Raw genomic sequence first — 17,492 nt, 5'->3', positions numbered from 1 at the left:
TTTCAGATGATCAAGAAATTATTGAGAAGAGTCCTGGGAAAGCATTACTTTCATGTGAAGAAATGTTAACTATCCTATGTAATGCAGAAGCAAATACCAACTCCAGACCATTAACATACGAGTCAGAAGATTTCACCGATTTATGTGCACTCACTCCATCTATGTTTATTCAGGATGTGCGAACTGAAGGTGTTTCGGATCTGGACAGTTTGGATAAAATCAACTTATCGAGAAGATGGCGATACCACCAAAAGTTACGTGTGGAATTTCGTAAAAGATTTAGAGATGAATATCTTGGTCTGTTAGTACATCGACCAAAGACTGTACCTTCGCGAACCATCAAGAAAGGTGATTTAGTGTTTGTAGAGGACGATAAAAGGAAAAGAACAGACTGGCCTATGGGTCGTGTGATCGAAACATACACAGGAAAAGACAACAACATCAGAGTGGTGAAAGTAAAAACATCTAGTGGTGAACTGTTAAGACCAGTTCAAAGAGTATTTCCAATGGAGATAGACAATAAAGAATCTATCTTCGAGCTTAAAACTACTGAATCATCCACATCTCCGAGAAATACTGGTAGAAGGAATGATTTAGTAATTGATACCAAAGACTGTGAACTTGAAATTTCTGATAAAAACATTCAGTTTAGTAGATATGGCAGAAAATTTGTGAAACCAAAGAACTTTAATTAGTTTAATTTTGTTTTCAGTACCACTATTATTCGTTTTCTTTATTCCTTTCTTTGAATTTAAATTTTGTATACAATTTAATTTTCCAAGTTTAGTGAATTAATCTCTTTACTATGTTAATGTGTTATGTGTTCCGGAATTAAAATGTAATTTGCTGTCAACATCTAAAGCTACTGACAAAAACATTGACTGCTTCGAAACATTCTAAGTGCTGTAAATTAATTGGAAGAACTGTAAATGATTAATGTTTATTTTTTTTTCAGCCGCCAAACGTCGAAAGGGGGATTGTTGTATCATAAATTATAATACGACGTTTAGCTTAAGAGAGCTTCTCCTAACGCATGCGCCGCTCGCGTTTATCCGCGCGGTGATGATGATGACGTAACTCTTTATTATGTATGTATATGTATACCATTTTTACTTCTTCGCCCTTTTTCTCTGCTGTACGCAACTATGTTTAAGTTAATCTCTGTCATTAAAAATGTTCATTGATATTACAATCTATTTAGGCTCATTTATTTCTTCAATGGTTATGGGCCCAGGAACGTCTCAACTGTGCCTAATTAGCAAAATACCTATTTTAAAATGAACATTTTGAAGTTTTCGAGCATTGAACTCTTAAACCTAATTCAGTGCAAGAACTGTTACGTCTAATCAACGGTAAGAACTGATCAGCGTTCAGTTAAGCCTATTATTATAGCGCTCAATCTTGTTTTTTTTTTTTTTTTTTTTTTTTTTTTTTTTTTTTTTTTTTGGCTGTGAGAGACTGTATTACATTATGTCACATTTGACTGCTATAGAAAAGCTCGGAAAAGATAATTTTGACAGTTGAAAATTACAAATAGAAGCAGTATTGATTAAAAATGACTATTGGGATTATGTAACCGGTAAAGCGCCTAAAACCTGCTGAAGGAACCGAAGACGAAAAGAAAAGACTCTAAGCTCATCAAAAAGCTCGCGCAGATATAATTCTTGCTATTAATCCTAGCGAACTGTGTCATATAAAGCATTGTGTGACATCAAATGCTGTGTGGAATAAACTCAAAGCCGTATATGAATCGAAAGGACCTGCGAAGAAGGCTACATTATTAAAACAGCTTTTATTTAGAAAAATGGCGGAAAGCGAAACGATGTCTGAACATTTGAATAATTTCTTCGAACTAGTTGATAAGCTTAAACAAATGGAAATTGACATAGCTGATGATTTATTATCGATTCTTCTGCTCTATAGTATTCCAGAAAATTTTGAAAATTTTAGATGCGCCATCGAATCAAAAGATCAGTTACCTAGTCCTGAATCTTTGAAAATCAAAATGTTAGAAGAATGGGAAGCAAGAAAAGGGAAATCGTCTCAAGATTCACAGAATGCATACTATACTGATTATAAAAGAAGAAATCAAGAACAGAAGAAAAATGAAAAATGGAAGGTAAATTCAAACAAAAATTTTCCAGCTGAAAGAAATTTTCGAAACTTGAAGTGTAATTACTGCTCGAAAATTGGGCACAAGGCATCTGAATGCAGAAAGAAAATAGCTGATAGAAAATATGCGCAATCAAATAAGGGAAATCAAGGTTCTATGATGGCTTCTAATTATGAAGAGCAGATTAGTTTAGCTGTAAACAATGCTTATCAGAAGACCTCCTCATGGTGCTTAGATAGTGGCTGTACATCTCACATGTGCAATGACAGAAGGTTATTTTCAGAATTTCACCCTCGAACGAATTCAACCATAAAGTTAGCAGTTGACAAAACAGCAAAAATTACAGGAATTGAAACTGTCCTTATAACAGTACCTAACGGAAATAAGACAATTAAACTTACGCTCAAAAATGTGTTATGTGTTCCGGAATTAAAATGTAATTTGTTGTCAACATCTAAAGCTACTGCAAATAATCGTTCAGTGATTTTTACAGAAAGACATGCTAGAATAATAGAACCAAATGGATCTATACTAGTGCAGGCTATTCGTCATGGTGATCTTTATTATATACATCCAAGCGCTGAAGCAGCTGCAATAGCACAGGTAAGTGATTTTGTAAAGTGGCATCTTAAATTAGGTCATTTAAATGAGTCTGATTTGAAAAGACTTAAGTCTGATAACATGGTTAGAAATTTAAATTTTAATAACACTGAATCTCTAAAAGACTGCAAAGTCTGTATCCGAGGTAAACAAACTGTGCAAACTTTTCAAAAAGAATCAAAATTTCAAAGTGATGAATTACTGAACTTGATTCACTCAGATTTGTGTGGACCTATGAGAGTCCCATCCCATGCTGGTTCGCGTTATTTTGTTACTTTCATAGACGACAAATCGCGTTATGTCAGTTTTCTTAAAACTAAAGATGAAGTGAAAAAGGCCTTCATTAAATACAAAGCTGCGGTCGAAAATCGTCTAGGAAAGAAAATAAAAATCCTTCGGACTGATAACGGTCTCGAATATCGCGGAGAAGAATTTAATAAATATATTCAAGAATGCGGGATTAAACGAGAATTCTCTGCACCAATGACTCCTCAACAGAATTCGAGAGCTGAACGCATGAACCGCACTTTAACTGAAATGGCCAGATGTTTGTTACTACAAAGTAATCTTCCCCAATCCTTTTGGGCTGAAGCCTTGAACTGTGCTGTTTATATTCGTAATCGTTGCCCAAATCGATGCCTGGGAGTAAACAAAACACCTTATGAGTTATTTTTTGGCATCAAGCCAACTGTATCTCACTTCAAAGTATTCGGACAGAAATGTTTTGTACTTAATAAAAGGTCTAAAGGGAAATTCGATCCTCGATCAGAAGAACATATATTTGTAGGATACTCAAATGAATCGAAAGCATACATGCTGTGGAATAAAAATTCCAGAAAAATCGTTATAAGCCAAGATTTTAGATTCATTGATGAATTTGAAAACTGTACTACTTATGATAAAGATTTAGAAGTTTTATTTCTCTAAAATATTCCTGAAAAAAAGAAGAAAGAACCTCTGAATGTAAATCAAATATCGGCTGATGAAATAACAGAAGACCCCTCAAATATGGCAGAAGCATCTGCTGAATCATCTGATAATGAAGATTCTGATTTCGAAGCACTACCTGAAATGCAGATTAAAAGGGGGCCAGGTCGTCCAAAGAAAGTCAAGACTGGGAAGCCAGGAAGACCAAAAAAGGAGTACCACAATATAAACATAGAAAAGGAAGAAGCATGAAATTGCTGAAGAAGATACAAATCCGACATTAGAAGAAGCATTAAATGGAAGTTATGCTGAAGAATGGCATAAGGATATGCAAATTGAGTATGAAGCACTTGTTAAAAATGGTGCATGGAAATTAGTAAAGCGACCACAGAACAAAAAGGTAATAGGATGTCGCTGGGTTCTTAGAACGAAATATAATGCAGATGGAACAGTTCAAAAGAGAAAAGCTCGATTGGTTGCTAGAGGATTTTCACAGGAGCCTGGAATTGATTTTAATGAAACCTCTGGTCCAGTAGCCATAGCAAGTTCTATAAGAACTGTGATTGCATACAGTGCTGAACAAGAACTTATGTTATATCAACTAGATTTTGTTATGGCTTATGTTAACGGAGATTTAAAAGAAGAAATTTTCATGGAACAAGCTAAAGGTTTTGAAGACTTTTGCAAAGCATAAACATAATCCTGATTATGTTTATGCTTTGCAAAAGTCTCTTTATGGTTTGAAACAAAGTGGACGACAGTGGTATGAAAAATTAGACAAAAAACTCAAAAACTTTGGATTACAACCATTACGATCAGATAAGTGTGTATACAGGATGAAAACATCTCAAGGTGAGTGAATTCTAAATTTATATGTGGATGACTTAATAATAGCAACAAATAGCTGTGATTTATATGCTGAACTTAAAGGTTATCTTTCTGAAGAATTTCATGTTAAAGATTTAGGCAAACTTCATTATTGTCTTGGAATAGAATTTAATCAAGATAATAATAATAATTCTATTAGTTTATCTCAGCAGAAATATGTTGATAATATTCTGCGAAGGTTTAATATGCAAGATGCAAAACCAGTAGCAACTCCTTTAGATTCTAGTGTAAAATTAAGTAAAGAAATGTGTCCTTCTGAAACTGAAAAGGAAGAAATGAACAATGTACCTTATCGCCGTCTAATTGGTTCGCTTATGTATCTTTCTGTTTTTACTAGGCCGGATATTACATATGCCGTCAGTCACCTGAGCCAATTTAATAACAATCCTGGAAAATTACACTGGTTGGCTGCAAAGCGCGTTCTTCGATACTTAAAAGGAACTAAAAATTATTGTTTAAAATTTCGAAAGACTGGAAAAGCACTTATTGGATATACCGATGCCGATTGGGCGTCTGATGTTAATACTAGAAAATCGTATACAGGTTACCTATTCAAGTTTGCTGGAAATCCGATAACATGTGAATCACGAAAGCAACAAACTGTTGCATTATCAAGTACTGAAGCAGAGTACATCAGTCTTTCAGAAAGTACCAAAGAGGCAGTTTATTTACGTCTTTTTCTTAAAGAATTAAATTTTACTGCTGATTATCCAACCATTATATATTGTGATAATCAAGGTGCACAGAAGCTTATGAAAAATGCTGTTTATCACTTACGCACTAAACACATAGATATTAGACATCATTTCATTCGTGAAATTTATGAAAGAAATGAAATAGACGTTAAATATGTGCCAACAGAGAAAATACCTGCTGATGTACTGACAAAAACATTGACTGCTTCGAAACATTCTAAGTGCTGTAAATTAATTGGAATAACTGTAAATGATTAATCTTTATTTTTTTTCAGCCGCCAAACGTCGAAAGGGGAATTGTTGTATCATAAATTATAATACGACGTTCGTTTAGCTTAAGAGAACTTCTAGCTTAAGAGAGCTTCTCCTGACGCATGCGCCGTTCGCGTTTATCCGCGCGGTGAATGATGACGTAACTGTTTATTACGTATGTATGTATATGTATATCATTCTTACTTCTTCGCCCTTTTTCTCTGCTGTAAGCAACTATGTTTAAGTTAATCCCTGTCATTAAAAATGTTCATTGATATTACAATCTATTTAGGCTCATTTATTTCTTCAGTTTTCTTTATTCCTTTCTTTGAATTTAAATTTTGTATACAATTTAATTTTCCAAGTTTAGTGAATTAATCTCTTTACTAGTATTTTTCAGAAAAGGACTTTTTGCCTGCTGTTTAAAGAATGTAAGTTTGCAGAATATTAAGTAAGTTTAAAATATTCAAGAAATTTGTTACGCCTAGATAAAATTGTTACTCGTAATTTTGGTAAGATTTAAATTACTCATCTTATATTCGTATTTCAATTTTCATTTCACAATTGTTTTGATTTTTTCATACTTTGTCAAAAATCAAAAGGTGGGAGAAATGCTACAACTCGAACGCGAAATGAACGAAAGTGTCTCTTCTGCCAGTGGCAACGAGGAGTCGAAAAACGAACTTGGAAGAGAGCAGTCGCTCACTCAGTTTCTCTCGATAGAATTTGATACGAAGGGGGGATAATCCCCATCTTTTGATTTGAAATTAATCTCGAATTATATATATATTGTAATATAAAAGATGTGTGTAAATAAAAGTCATTAAGACTTAATTGAAGTAGTGATTTGAATCGAATATACAAATCGAAAGCTCTCCCAAATAGAACTATGGATTATAGAAATAACACATGACATTATATTGTGTACATAAAAGTTATTAAATAAATATATGTATATATAACTAATAGAATTATTATTTACATCTTGATTAAATTCCATTCCAAGACAATAATGAAGTTTGCCTAAATCTTTAACATGAAATTCTTCAGAAAGATAACCTTTAAGTTCAGCATATAAATCACAGCTATTTGTTGCTATTATTAAGTCATCCACATATAAAATTAGAATTAACTCACCTTGAGATGTTTTATATACAAAAATATTGTTTACAATAATAAAATCAGAGATAATGGCAAACCACTGAATGTAGGATGTAAAAGTATTTACAAAAATATATACAACCGATTATTACAAGAACCGGGGTAAAAAAGTTTATAATTTAAAAGTAACAATTAATGTAATAAACATATGCCATTTTCTCAAGGTATTGAACCCACAGTATTAAAATAATTACAAAATACATTTTGTATGTACACAGATTTCGAAAGCAAATAATGTATCTTTCGCCAAGCGGAGCGAGAACTGATTCCTGTTTGGCTTTCAAGTCTGTTTACCAAGTAAAGATGGTAACCCGTTTCGCGGAAGCGCTGTTCCGAGAATTTTTTTTCTTTTGACGTTGTGTTCCGGCAACAAATAGTGTATGTGATAGCAGTTTTATGGGCCAAACATGGCTATATTTATATTGCCCTATGTTATATTTAAAGAAATTAAATAATGAAGAATCTTCATAAATGTATGTAAGTTTCTCGCATTGTGATAAAACAACGGTACCTAAATCCATATAATTTTGTGTAACGTACGTTTCCATTCGAATATATAATTCAATATACATATAATATAATATAACAATATAATTCGAATAAAACAAATTCCAAATTTGGGATTCCAGGTGCCTCCCAAATTTGGAATTTGTTTTATTATCTGTTTCATATTTTGTAAAACTTTAATGAATGTTTTATTAACAAACTCAAGGATATCAAAGCGAGCAAGGGAAACGCTGTACAGAGGGAAAAAAAAAAAATTATCTCCAGCACGCAAGACTGTGTATCAGAAATTCTAAAGATATCCTTCATTTTAAAATGATTTTGCGATATTGCTGTTGAACTGAATTTTATGGTTTAAACGCGAAGAACATAATATTTAATAAATAAAGGTAACACACAAAACGCTAAAAAACGCCCCTTTCGGCATCATGTAAAATCTAAAAGCTTTCATTTTTTTTTTTTTTTTTTTTTTTTTTTTTTTTTTAAAGGTCCAAAGGTCTTTGAAGAACTATTGTTTACGTTTTGCGATTTTGCGTTGAATCGCTATAAACGGCGAATCGCTTTTCAAACTGTTGCCACCAAATGTTAGAGTCCTGCATTATGTTTGAAGAAATTAAATAATGAAAAATCTGCATAAATGTATGTATATTTCTCGCATTGTGATAAAACAACGGTACGCGTATTTCACAAGTGCACATCTGTGTAGCCACCGAGGGAGTGGCTTCTAGGATGAACCAATGAGCATCCAGTAATATTTCTGTCATGTCACATGACCGTTCGCGTGTTTTTAGGAAGATGGTTGAAAATATTCTGCCACGCAATTTTCTGTACAAAATAATTACAGATCGTCGATTGCTTCTGAAACTTTTCATTGCTAAGTTAGATCAAATATAGGCAATTATGAAGTTTTCATTACCTGGTTGAAATAAATACAGACACATGTTGGATACTTGGCAAAAATATCGATGTGAAATATTACTTAATAAGTGGTAAATAAGATGAAGAAAGAAATATGTGATAAACATCTGAGCCCAAATACAATCTTTACATAAAAGTATGCGTATGAGAAAAATATTTGCGTCAATTATATATGTAAATAAAAGTCAGCACTTTTTATTGCAGTCTATATGAAAAAGATCTTCTATAATAATAACCAATGCAAAATTTTATTCAAAGTAAACTAATTTACGTTCGTGTACATTTAGTGCGTTAAATTTCACATTTAATAAGTGCTCACTCTTAAATGTACTGTCTATACAAGAAATACTCATCAAACAGAGTGAATTTATCGTATTCACAACGAGTATATTCAATTTATTCACATATAATTTTTAATGTTAACAATGGATATAATCAGATTATATGTGTTCTGAATCTTTCACTTTAAAAATCAAAAGAATGCAAGCACTGAAATAAGAAAACAGAAGATTCATTGTAACACTTCCAGTCATTCTCAGCTCAGTTTAAAAAAATATATATATACACTTGAATTCTCTTAATCCACATAATATGCCGTGAACATCAATCCTAATATTAATGTGTGATAAAAAAAGCGAAAGTGAAATGTCAGCGATTAATCAAACTCAGAAAATGAAACCACTACGAGATTTTCTACTATTACGACATATATTTGTAAGTACGAAACAAATGCAAATTAAAACGTACACAACATACGCTCACATGCAAGATTTAGCATCATAAGAGCAATAGCAGCTCATTGGTCCATTTTCGAAACCCCTCCCTTAGTGGCTACGCTGATGTGCACTTGTGAAATATGCCAACGGTACATAGAGCCATCGAATTTTGAATGACGTAATCCTCCTACGAATATGGGCACGTGAAAGACCAAATTTGAAATTTGTTTTACTATCGATTTCATATTTTGTAAAACTTTAATGAATTTTTGAGTAACAAACTCAACGATTTAAAAGCGAGCAATGGTAACACCTACGGGGGGGGAGGGGTGCCTTCATGGTGTAGTAGTTCTGCACGCTGGGCCGGTATTCCAGAGGTCCGTGGTTCGATTCCCGGCGAAGGCATTTGCTATTTGTCATCTTTCCTGCTACCAAAAATATACCTAATGTCTCTACAGTGGCGCCCGAACTAAAAGGGTATTGGATGAGGTTTCTCCACACCCAGGATTTATCGATTGGGTCCCCTGAAAACCCCAGTCGCCCTTTAAAAAGGGGAGTATATAAGGTATTTCTCCCACTTTCCTAGCGTGCCTTCGTGGTGTAGTGGTTCTGCACGCTGAGCCGATATTCCAGAGGTCCGCGGTTCGATTCCCGGCAAAGGCAGTTGCTATTTTTCATCTTTCCTGCTACCAAAAATATACCTAATGTCTCTACACTGTGTATTGAAAATTCTAAAGATATGCTCATTTTAAAATTATTTTACGACTTTGCTATCGAACTGAATTTATGGTTTAAGTGCAAAGAACATGATATTTAATAAAGGTAACACACAAAATGTTAAAAAAAAAAAAAAAAAAAACGCCCCTTTGGACATAATTTAAAATCTGAAACCCTTCAGATTTTTATTTTATTAAGGCAAAATTTTGAGGCTATAAATTCTTAAAGTCAAAATCCAAATGCATCATCTTCTCGACTACTTCCCATTTCTTTCTTTATATTGCAAGTTCTTCAGTTTTGAATGATCGAAAATATGTCAACTTGTGATTTCTCGCTGTTCTTTTTTTTTTTTTTTTTTTAATTTGTACTCTTATGTGATGTTTTTTTCCCTTGTGTTTTTGCCATTTTTCTGCACATTTTCCGGAAACTGCAGATAAAATGGACAGTGCTTTTAAATTTTCTTAAAGATGGGGGGGTTCAGGGGCTTTCCCTTTGACATAAATTCAATATATATATATATATAGGGTGGCCATATTTAAACTTAAAATTTGTGAGCAGTCTGTAGCAAAAACTATACAGCGGAACTGCATAATAATTGGGTAATGGCGGAATGAAATGATGGGAATTTTATCGAGGGGGGGGGACAATGAGTTTCAAAACCCACCCCTAGGTGGCGTATCATAGCTTTATTGAGAACATATAAATAATCTATAAAAGTTTACAAAACATGCTCAATATGATGTCCACCATTGTCTGCTATTATCTGGAAGGGTAAAATCACATGTTCGACTATTGAAAGCAACATGAACTGGGGAATGTTATGCACATGGCCTTCTGTGCTTTCTTTAAGCTCAGATAGAGATGTGATGCGATCACGATAGACCATGGCCTTGAGATATCCCCACAGCCAAAAGTCGCAAGGCTTCAAGTCGGGGGATCGGGGATCTAACGCAGCTTGGCTTTAACCATTTATGCCCTTTACGCCCCCCGTCTGAACAAAGCTTTAGGCTATGTTCAGAGGGGGGCATAAAGGGCATAAGTGGTTAACACCGAGCTCTGTTGCCAAGGCAACCAGTCTGTGCTACGTCACAAAATCTGGTTTAGGGCTCGTGGCATAAGGTTCAAAGTTTTCAACTTTACGCCGAGTTTGGAATAAGCGTTGAGCAGTCAGAACGAAGCTAAAACGAAGCGGCGTTCTACAGAAGATTTTGCTGCTTACAAAACAAGCAGAGTGAACATGGGAAGTCAATCGAGGAGAACAGCGTGAGAAAGTTGTAGACAGATCCACGTATGTGCAAATTTAGCTTCTCTCGTTGGCCACGGCTTACACCCCGTTCTCAGAAGTGTGAATGGAATTCCTGTATTTTATGCCCTTATGACTACGCCTCTATGCCCTTTACGCCGCCATCTGAACGCAGCCTAAGAGACCAAGATGTAGGAAATTGCTGGCTCATGATTCTGTCGTTACCGAAATGGCGGCGGAGCACTTGTTTCACACAACGGGTGATGTGTGGAGGAGCACCATCCTGCATAAACACTGTGGTTGTATCACATCGCCTTGCCTAAAAGAGCCTGAATAACGGACTGCTCTAATAATTAAACGTATTGTTGACCGGTTATGATTCATGTCACAGGCACTGCGGCGCTGTGCTCTTCGGGGAAAAACGGACCAACAATGAAGGTTTATTTTAATTATTTATTAATGTGTAGAATTCTAGTATGCCTACAGTGAATATAACGTGATTTAGGAATTTAAGAAACAGTGATATGAAAGCTATGTATGATGATATGCAATAATTTTTTTATTAATGCCGAGTTTAAAATTTTTAGAAAAGAATGAAGTTAGTTTGTCTACTTACAGGTACGTAAGGGATTATGTCATTACGTAGTTATATTGTAATTTGTAAAAATGATAAAATTAAAATGTTCCATAATATGAATTTAAAAAAACTTTTTTTATTTGTATAAGTGCTAAAGCTTAAAAATCTTTGAAAATTCTGAAGCTGTAAGGAATGCGAGACTGTGGCGTTGTTTACCGTTTTAATAATTGGTAGAATTCACTTACTGTAGCATGGTTATTTGAAATGTAAACAATTTATTATACTTATTTCTATATCTATAGAGAATACATTGTGACGTCAGAAGCTTTAGTCCCACCCATTTATGGACGTCACTTAGCTCCGCCTTCGCAACTTTGTTTATGTTAACGTATTCTCAGCTTTTAACACCTTTTCTTTGGAAAAAAAAAAAAAATGTGACTTTTTTTTTTTTGTTGTTGTTGTTGTTGTTGTTCATTGTTCGATTTCGTTTTGTTTTCTTTACTTTTGGTCTCACTCGGCAAAAAGACACTGAAGGCGTAGAAAGTGAATTTGTTGTGTATGCTATGCTGAGCCAATATATGAGATAATTTAATAACTTAAATGATAATTCTAGAATGGAGTAAGCATAATTTAGTTCGCAATAGTGAAAGAAGACGTTACTTTGTTGTTGTGAAGCTTAGTTTCTCCAGAATGGCAACCAATCCACTATTCTGCAAAGTTTCAAATGTAAACAAATATGGCTGCTATGATAAAAAAATTAGGGTTAGCTGCACTTAAACAACTTTTAAATTGTTGATAATTCTACAACTATAACATGAAGATTAACTAAAGGCATAAAATCCTTAATCGGAAGATAAGAATAACATAATTCAATTATTTCTAAAGCAAAAAATTGTGCCAAATTAGCAATTTCCAAAAAAATTGCCAAGCAATCGGCTAAAGCACATTTTTACCGATATGCACATTACAAAAATGACATAATTACTCTTCAAAATTTACTATAGCGACACTCAAGCATCTCAATTACATTACAGAAACGAATGCACAATATCCATCACTGATTAATTATCTAATTGTTGCTACATATTCTATTCAAATATTATAATAAAAACTAAAATGACGTATAAGAGAAATTAAAAAGACTGGTGACAGTATTTTTTTGCTATTTCATAACAAAAGAGAATACCTCCAAAGCCTAGAGTGTTGCTCAGAATTCAAGAGTTTCTTGAAATGCAAAGCAGACAGAATAATGGATGCTGATGAGGTTATTTATATGAACAAGATTTTTGCTAAACTCATGAAAGTTCCAAGAGAATACAGTGGTCATTATGACTGCTAATTTTATCTCTGCTGTTTTTTTGTTACACATGGAAGGAGATGTCTCGGGACTTCCAGTCCGAGAATCTACGGCTTTCATGCTCATCTTTTTGGTAGAGCATTGGTTCCTCAGCTTCTAATAAACTTCTGTTGTAATTTTGTTTGTCTTTTGAACTCTTTGGGAAAGATCTACGCCTGCAGGAGAAACTTTCCTCCCTATACTTAGTCTGTTTGCGTAACTACCGATATAGTACATTTTTAACAGTATTCACATACAGTGGATGGACAAAAATATGGAAACACCTTGTGAAATGTATGTTTGAAAAGAAAGATTGATTTTAATGAAATATGTAGGTGGCGCTGGCGTTTTTGACTACTGACGCCACCTATACAACTTCGTAAATGTGCTAAACAGTTCAGTTGTTGTCGGAGTACTGTTATGTGAGGTTGTCATTGCATTATGTCAGAGTTAACGGACTTCGAACGTGGGCAAATTGTTGGAGCTCGTATGGTAGGTGCTTCCGTAAGCAAGGTAGCCGAGGTGTTTAGTGTTTCAAGAGGTACTGTATCGAAGATTTATTCCGCATATTTGAAAAGCGGAAAAACATCATCTGCTAAATCACAGCGCGGACGAAAGTGTGTCCTGAGTGATCATGACAGACGATCATTAAGGGCAATTGTGACAAAAAATAAGAAGACCACAGCTGCAAAAGTTACTGCTGAAATGAATGTTGTGTTACCGAACCCTGTGAGTACCAAAACAATTAGAAGGGAGCTTCATAAACAGGGAATTGCTGGCCGCGCTGCAATTGAGAAGCCACTCATCAGTGATGCTAATGCCCGTAACAGGAAAAGGTGGTGTTTAAGTCATAAAGCCTGGACTATAGAGCAGTGGAAGCGAGTAATATGGTCTGACGAGTCTTCTTTGACATTGTTTCCCACTTCTGGCCGAGTTTACGTCTGGAGAACGCCATCTCAAGCCTATAATACAGACTGCTTGTTGCCAAGAGTGAAACATGGCGGGTGTTCTGTTATGGTTTGGGCAGCCATATCGTGGTTCTCTGCTAGTCCCATGATAACTGTGTCAGGGCACATGACTGCCAAGACTTATGTGAACATTTTGGCCGATCAAATTCATCCCATGGTACAAACTTTGTTCCCCGATGGTGATGGTGTCTTCCAAGATGACAAAGCCCCTGTTCACACAGCTCACATTGTCCAGGACTGGTTTTCTGAACACGAGGATGAGTTGTGTCATCTCCCCTGGCCACCCCAGTCACCAGACCTGAATATTATCGAACCTTTGTGGTCTACATTGGAACGGAAAGTGCGTTCTCGTTATCCACCGCCAACATCGTTATCTGAACTTGCCACCGTTTTGCAGGAAGAATGGTATAATATTCCCTTGGCAAACATACAGGAACTGTATTTATCCATTCCGAGAAGACTGCAAGCTGTTTTGGATGCCAACGGGTTTCCTACACCATATTAAGCAAAGAAACATGTTTTTATAAAGGTGTTTCCATATTTTTGTCCAACCCCTGTAGGTTACATTTTGTTGCAACTGAGTGTTTGATGCTATTTGTCTAGCTTCTATGTTTGATATTTTCTTAGTTATTTTGATCACCTGTATTATTTCTCAAACTTTCTCTTTGGACAAAACATAAGAGTATGACACTGTATTTAGCATACAGTGGGGCAGAAATAGAGTTTTCTCTGTCTAAGCCCACTACAAAACACCATGATCATGTAAGGTGACAACAACAAGGTATCTTCGAACGGCATTGTGAACATTCCATTAAGTTTAGAATTTTGGGCCTTTTTGAGCAGTTTAAATACTCGACCTTAAATTTTGACAAACAGGTGTGTTGAAGGTCAGGATAATGTGCTTGGTGTTAATCAAGTGATTTTTTCACACCTTGATCTGCCAGGTAGCACAAGTATTCTGGTCAGAAAACTTCATCAGTAATGCAAAGAAGATTGAAGTCTTAAATTATACTACTAGAGAAATTAGGGGTATTATGTGCTGTTATGTTCCATGTTACCTGTCCCATAGTAGCCACAGCAAGATGTGAAACTGAAAGCATTCATTGTACTGTTATTGTGTGAGGCTGAAATCATCCTTTTATCCTGCGAAGCAGAATATGTTTCAGTAAGCATATCACTGGGTTGAAGTTTTTTTTTTTTTTTTTTTGGTTCATCAGCATTGCATTTTTGTATTACGAACAATGTCATCTTTTGCATTTCTCCAGATGAATTACTGATCACTGAAAATAGGCACGTCTCGAAAAGATACTTTTAAGTTCTTGGACTTTTTTGTCATTATATGACACCGTTAAGAATTGCATATGTCTGAAAGTTTTGAATTCATATTTAAAGAGAAAAAAAAATCGGACCCATAGGCCTGCCTACCATGGAGTCCAACAAGGTGACATAAATTCCTGCACGAGGAATAAGTGTTTATATTGTTACGATTTTTGTATATAGACAGATAAATTTAGTTAAATTATATGTGGAATTGTTGTATTTCTTTTGCATAATGTAGCATCAAAATCTAAATAAATGAAGCTTGCAGGAAAAGTAAGAATACAGAGGCAAGTCTAAATTGGGAAAATGGCAAGGTATCGCCAAGCTGGCAATGGTTTTGACGACTAATTTTTGTTTCTAAACTTGATAAGCATTTTTTTCCGGTCCCTGTATCACCATAATAGATACTGCAACTGAATAATATAATTCATTTTAGATGCTCTGTAAGCATACTCAGCCTGCCTTCCAATAATTTCGAGAAGCAGGAAATACTTGAAATATCTCGGCGGCTGGGTGAAAACTGTATAAGAATGGAGAGTGCACCTGCTCTAAGTAGTTGTTGTGAGTCGTTAGTTCAGAGCAACTTTGGAGTATTGGGAGCTTCGCCTTTTAGATGTGCTTTGCTTGCACTGCGTTTAACCTTCTCAGTAGTTTGAAGCGTAACTACTAATTGTACTATGTGAACACCTGTATGAGTATTTCTGTGGAATGTTCCAAAACTCTGAAGTGTTTCTTTTGATAAAATAAAACTTTATCAACCAATTATCGGACCTGTGTGCATTCAATCTATTACGAACCCACATGCACACCACAATATATGTTCACAGAGCCCTACACTCAGCTTTCCCCAAAACAGGGAGACCAGCCAATTGACACTAGCATAGACAGCCAAGTTCAGCCAATGAATGTAGATAATACATCGTTCATAAAGTTGCGGGACTAACCAACAGATGGCGTAGTAATATCAACTTGAAAGAAATAACCTTCAAATGGCATGTGTCTGATTTTCATGGCATTCAGACCAGAAACAGTGAAGCTACTGTGGTGAAAGTGATGCTACTTGTGCATTTGTGGATAAAATGGAGAAAAATTAATTTCGAGTGTTGATCAAACATTGCTATTTAATGGCAAAAAATACCGTCCAAACTCAGCAATGGCTTGGAAAATGTTATCCACTCTGCTCCATCAAAAACAACCATTTGCCGTTGGTATGCTGATTTTTAAATGCGGTCGCATGAATACAAATGATGCAGCACGCTCAGGTAGGCCAAATGAAGCAGTACTCCGGAAAATGTGAAACAAGTGTTGAAAATCATGATGAATGATCACAAAGTTCGTGAGATTGCTGAGATGGTAAACATAACAACTGGAAGTTGTGTGTATGATTTTACATGAAAAGTTGGGCATGAAAAAAGTGTTTTCCAAATGGATGCCACGTGTGCTCACAATGGAACAAAAGCAACAATGAGTCAACGATTCACAGAGTTGTTTGTTACTGTTTACTCATAATAAACAGGATTTCTTGCGTCCGTATGTGACAATGGATGAAACATGGATCCATTCTTTCACTCCGGAGTCAAAGCGGCAGTAAGCTGAGTGGCGTGCAGCCTGCGAAGGCCATCCGAAGCGTCCAAAAGCACAACAGTCAGCTGGCAAAGTCATGGCATCAGTGTTTTGGAATGCGCAAAGTATAATTTAAACTGACTACCTTGAAAAGGGAATATTTATCAATAGCACCTATTACAGTGAGTTATTGGTACGTCTGAAAGATGAAAGCGGGGGAAAAAAAAAAAAAAAAGACCGCACAATGAAGAAGAAAAAAATCATCTTCTATCAAGAAAATGCCCCGTGTCCCAAGTCAATGCAAACACTGGTTACATTGAACAGTTGGGCTTCACTCTGCTTCCCCACCCACCATACTCCCCAGATCTAGCCCCCAGCAACTACTGGCTGTTTGCTGATCTGAAAAAGATGCTCCCGGGAAAAAGATTTGGCTTGAATGAGGAAGTCATCGCTGCCACTGAAGCTTATTTTGTGGGCAAGGACAAATCGTTTTACAAGCCTGGTATCGAAAAGTTAGAAAAGCGTTGAAATGATTGCATAGCTCTTGATGGCGATTATGTTGATGAATAAACGTGAAATTTGTGAAATGGATGTTGTTTCCTTAGTTAGTCCCGGGACTTACTGACTGATGTGTTACGTGTGGTCTTGCATTATCTTGATGGAACATTGCCTTTTTGTGCCAGAACTCAGTTCTACATTTTTTCTTGATAGCAAAGTTAAAAAGGACTAGCTCCTTGCTGCATACCTCACTGTCAAAGGTTTTACATTTTTCCAGATACTCTCTGTGGATAACACCATGCCAATCTCCCAGATACAAAGTATGATCTTTTAATTAGTCAAATTGTACTTTGCGACACTGCCAATGGGCTCACTGGGCCAGATCAACCTTTTTTTCAGCCTGTGAAGGTAAAGTAAATCCACTTTTCATCACAAGTAACAATCCCAAAGATTGAACTTGTATGTCAAGTTTATGCAATGCACAGTGTGACTAATG

General features: G+C 35.4%; 1 long non-coding RNA gene across 1 annotated transcript in view; it reads left to right on the top strand.

Moving 5' to 3' along the window:
* The first annotated feature begins 5,693 nt into the window (after window positions 1–5,693).
* Window positions 5,694–17,492, top strand: part of LOC146995944 (uncharacterized) — a 34,509-nt gene continuing 22,710 nt past the window's right edge. The window contains exon 1 of the long non-coding RNA XR_015042715.1: window positions 5,694–5,906. This is a non-coding gene — a long non-coding RNA (uncharacterized LOC146995944). The remainder of the gene's footprint in view (window positions 5,907–17,492) is intronic.

The sequence above is a fragment of the Stegodyphus dumicola genome, chromosome 8 (assembly GCF_044657685.1).
Source record: "Stegodyphus dumicola isolate Sdum_Otavi_A_Nest chromosome 8, ASM4465768v1".
Taxonomy (NCBI): Eukaryota; Metazoa; Arthropoda; class Arachnida; order Araneae; family Eresidae; genus Stegodyphus; species Stegodyphus dumicola.
The sequence above is the reverse complement of the archived record's forward strand: the minus strand, read 5'-3'. Positions and strand labels throughout refer to the sequence as shown.